The sequence below is a fragment of the Tigriopus californicus genome, chromosome 2 (genome assembly GCF_007210705.1).
Source record: "Tigriopus californicus strain San Diego chromosome 2, Tcal_SD_v2.1, whole genome shotgun sequence".
NCBI classification, from domain to species: Eukaryota; Metazoa; Arthropoda; class Copepoda; order Harpacticoida; family Harpacticidae; genus Tigriopus; species Tigriopus californicus.
The window spans coordinates 14534371-14539693 of NC_081441.1; positions in this window are offsets into that span (position 1 = coordinate 14534371).

Here is a 5323-nt window from a genome sequence, read left to right on the forward strand (position 1 = left end):
CAAGATGCAACGCATCAAGTACGAGAAAACAGGAGCAAGAACCTGTGAGCATCTCATCAGAAACTGAGATGTCACTCCATCAGGGCCAGGGGAGCTCGAGAGTCTCAAGTCCCTGATGGCCTCTAAAGCATCCTGATTTGTGAATTCAAGATCATCTAAATGCTCAGCTTGACAAGCCTTGCCAGTCCCAACAAACTCATCAATAGAGCAATGGACTGTTGCTATCATTCTATCCCAATTCATTCGGAAGCAAGAAATTGATGTTGATACTACAAAGAATGCGAAATAATTGAGGCGGCAAATGGTACCCGTCTTGTATGCCATGGTGTGAATGTCCTTGGTGCAAAATGGTTGCACCATAAATCTGAAATTTTGGCATATGTAAGCCCAGATAGCGATATTATGCTCATTTCGTGGAATGTCATGATAGAACTGATCATAATTCCAAAGACGTTTCCCTAGTCTACGGATGACGCAAGAACATAAGGAATAACCAAGGAGGTTGTAGTATCCTCCCAATCTATATCCTATTCCGTCAGCTATAAAAAGAAATATACGACTCGTAAGAGTCCAGTAAGCTTCCAACACTCGATGGCGCAGTCGGTAGGATTGTTCATCCTGTCGTTGTCAGTTTTGCGAAGAGTGAGAGCTTTGTCCATTTAGACATTGCCTTACCCCACTTTGGGAATCTTCTCACCTCTCGTGTAACTCTCCTTTACGTATTAGTGATTTTACCACGCTCTCTGCCATGTTCAACAATGGCTACAGCTTTTCCTGAGGACGATCCTGACTTTATACAAATTCTAGTGGACGTCGAAGTTGGAGACCAAGCTCTCTACGAGAAAGCCAAACACTCCGCTCGTGCCTATATGGGCAAGTTAAATCAGAGGATTACCACTCTGAAACGCTCTGTTACCTCTCTCTCGAGTAACCTCTCCCCATTCATTACCGCCGAGGCTGTCAAACATTTCGAGGAATTGAAAGTCTCGTATGAGAAGGCAGACACAGCTTACAGGCAAGAAATTTATATAGCCAGTCCTCTTCTCAATAACGAAGGCCTCAAGATGTGGGAGGACAAAATCGCCAATATTGACCTCATGTATGGCCAATGCCAAGACGCTATGGCTGTTGCTATGGCCAAGGCCACACCACCTCCTCCAAGCCCTGCAGCCTCTTCACAAGTTTTAAAGGGTTTCAAGGCCCCAGTGAATGAAACACTTTGCCTGAAGATCCTTTCCTTTCAGAATACTCCAATTGAAATGCGAAACTGGATGGAGAAGATCGGAGTCTTCATACGTTCCAACGGCATCGACAAGTCTCCTCCAGATGAACAGGTCGCATATGTCCGTCAGTTCCTGTCCCCGGAGCTTGCGGAACGTGTCTGTTACCACACTGATGTTTCCGTGCCCGTCTTTGATGATGGCGGCCTCATCGAGCTCATTTCCGAGCTTTTCCTCATCAAATACCCTCTGATAACGCGACAGCACTCCTACTTTGCCCTTCGACGTGCTGAGGGACAAAGCCTTGACACATTCCTGTCACGCCTGCTCTCCCTTTCTACAGAGGCGGATCTTTCCTCACTATCCTCTGATGACATACAGATTTTCAGAGTGATCACCGGGTGTAATGAACCAAGTCTTGTTGGGAAGATTCTGGACATGAAAAATCCCTCTTTTGAAGATGTCCAGCAGAAGTTGATTCGGTTCTCCGCCAACCGAGACAACAAGAAGAAATTTGACACTTATACACCTGTCCAGGCGAAGACAACCCGGGCCCCTCCATTCAAACGTCAACAACGGGCTCAGCCTGATTCGGGCACTATGATTTCTCCGGCTTCCTTGAAAGGAAAGTGCTTCATCTGCGCCTCGCCAAAGCACCGAATCTTGATCCATGGCGTGAATGAACATCGAATATGAACAAAAGCAGTCGGGGATGGTGTTGAAGAGGAAGCAGTGCGTACTTTGGCATTCGAAACATTCACCCGTTTTGTCACTATCTTGGTCGTTTTTCCGATTAGGCTTGGTCGCTTTCGACTTACGCATCCGCTGGTAGTGACCTCTTCGACCGCAAGTATTACATTCTATATTTGCTGCAGGACATTCAGGGCCAAAATGACCGGCATATCCACATTTTTCACAACGTTGCGTTTTTGACAATTGGCTACTTCTATCTTGAGATTTGCTCCGTCCACGTTGCGTATCCTGCTTCTTGGACACAGTGGTAAAAATACCCTTTAAAGTTTTGATGGAAATTCCCAAGCACATAACATTATGAAAACTAAGATTTTCAAAAACTTACCCAATGTAAGTTGGGAGCACATTTAGTTAGCTCTTGAATATAAATTATGGTATCTATTTCACCGCTACTTAGTTACATCGGATTTAGTGGTCCAAATTTCATCGTTTTTAGCCCCAAAATGCCCCGGTTATATGTTAACTCTATTTCCCAAAGAATTCCCTAATTTACATGTAGTAGTTTTTTGAAAATTTTCGTCTTTATAATGTTTTTAGGCATGTAAGTTTTTTATGTGGACTAGAATTCCATAACGGAATAAAGTTAAAGTTGTTCCCTATGACTTTTTGAGGTAGGAAAATGCCAATTTGTGTTTGGGAATTTCTCTGGAAACTTGATAGGGCTTTTTGAACACCGTGTGGACATATATGCAGAAATCATGTCCATTTGGACTACTGATCTGCCTTGCAAAGCTGCAAGATTGGCACTTCCAGCTTCCCAAGATTCGCACTTTGCTTTTACCTCTGCCAAAGGTGGGCTACCCATGCAACCTCGGAGTTGTGCTCTTTGCTCAGCAATGGGAAAGCACTCCATATTGTTGGACATGTAAAAATCGTCGAATTTCTGCCTCCAGATCAAGAAAGAAGCTAGTGTCACGTCAACACTTAATGGTGCCGGACGCAAGGGAGTATTTATTCTCGACATCCCCGACATTGAGGGCTGACTGTCAGAAGAAGTCACATTCAGGCTTTGGGCACTATCGGCATAGAAAGCACAACAACGATGACGCATTATACGGATTTCCTGCTCCACCTTCAACAGGCCTAATTGAAGTTCCTGGAGCACAATGTCGTCCTCTTTCTCGATTTTCTCGTCATCTGCACATTGGATCTCGATATGGAATTATTCAAACGCTACCACTCAATTCTCCACGGCTTGGAGCTCGTTCTCGAGGCTTGAAATCTGCCAAACTTCCGAAGAACTGACATCCACTTGCTGAAGATCCTTCACCCGGGATCTAACGGCTTCAAAAGCTGTATTCGCCTTAAAGCGAAATTGACCACGTCTCCGTTTCAATTTTGACAAGGATTCGCTCTCACTAATCTGCCGCATCCTTCAAATATTGGAAATAACATTCACAATATAATGTCCGAACTGATACACACGTTAGGTCCCACTTCGTAAGTTCGTTCACAACACAATTGTGTCGTGTTCCATCGGTTGCTCCGTGTATTGTTCCACACCATTCAGTAAGTCAATACAAAAGAAACAAACGAACATGATTTATTTCACACTTTATTTCTTACGGCAAGATGGATGCATGCAATTCAAACCTCTGACTTTTATTGCCCCTCTCTTAGTCGTAGTCAGAACAAAAAACCGGTTAGCACGTATCATCGATTCAAAGAGAAAGCCAGACGTTACAAAGATCTTCTTGAATAGATAAACTAAGCTATGCAAAGGCATCTCAGGAGATATGGTCAAAGTTATGTTGTAAACAATACATAAAATTCGAATTTTTTGTCTACTCTTGGTCATTTACATAAGCTTTAGACAAGATAACTTTGAAACGATACACTTTACAAGTAAACGGTACAAAACTCCCCTACCTTTATTTGAAGAGATCTACGTTTCTTACTATATTGCTTGAATTGAAAAAATGGCTCCGAGTAGCTGAAACCAAGGCGGGAAGCTAGTTCGCAGTCCATATGTCTAGAGGGCCGCGGTTTGGACTTGACCGGTACCAAGGCAATAGTAACAAAATCATACTATTTCGTTCATTTTTTTCGAAAACCGAACTGTACTTCCATTACATTTTAAAATTGTACATCCTTCCCATGGAGAGATTGACACGACAAGTTCGTGATTGATCTGGCCAAAGCGCTGAGTGGCCCCATACGTATATCCCTCTTCAGGGCGATGACTACTAGCAAGATGGAATCTCAGAATAGATTTTTCTAAACCTTTATCCTACCATTTGTGAAGTGTTGGAGACTAAATATGATGGTTTAAAAACCGACAATATGTTAGAAAGACATTTGAGCATCAATAAACTTGCCCTTAACACACTCACAATCATTCGTTTTGATTGTGTTTTGTACTTACACATGGTCAGTTGGTCAACCCCTATCACACAAATACACTTAAGCTTTTGCCTTTTACCTTTTCTTTTCATTTCAACTCTTATCTTTGTGTCACTATCACGTTTAGTGTGTTCAGACTCTTTTTGGTATCCTTGGTCTGAGTTTATTACCTTTTTTGGTTCGCCTTTTTTCTCGTTCTAGTTCAAGTATGTCTTTGAACTAGGGAACCCAACTTTCTAGTAAACTGCAAGGCAGTGGCCTGGCTTTCTTCATTTCCTAATCTCGGACAACGTCCTAATAGCTAGCGACACATCTCAAGTTATAAAGTATACCAACAACACCAACATTTTCGACGTTATTTCAACCATAGGAGATCAGGTGGAGGCGTGCAACTGTCAATTGAGCAATTCATGGATTGGTTATACTTTAACAAAATGGGCTGTAATGAGTGAAAGACCCGAATCATGCGATTGGGATAGGCTCCGCCCGCATTAATGTGGCACACATGGCTAGTAGACAGTACGAGTCGACGTCCAAAAGTATGAAGCAAACTAGTTCAGATTTTTGACGGAAGGCCATATTTCGAGTATTTACAGTATTTTACAACGAGAATCATCAAAGCAAGAAAAGATTAATTCCTTTTAGCGGTGTTATATAACAAGAAAACCATAAAACTTTTGGAAACTAAACTTTCAATCGTACTTGATGCGTTGCATCTTGGACCAGGGTAATTTCCCCTCTTCTCTGAAGGTAGCTCATGTTGTTCCAATTTTCAAAGGGGGAGATAAGTCACTCCCCAATAACTACAGGCCGATTTCTCTCTCTTTGAATATTGCGAAGGTGTTTGAGAAGATCATGAAGTTCAAACTTGTTGAATTTCTTGATATCCATGAAGTCCTTCCTCCTAGCCAGCAAGGCAAGGTTCTCAATTGGCTAAGAAGTTTCATTTGTCGTAGGAAACAATTAGTTACCGTTGGGGGACCCTTTAGTGACATACATGATGTCAA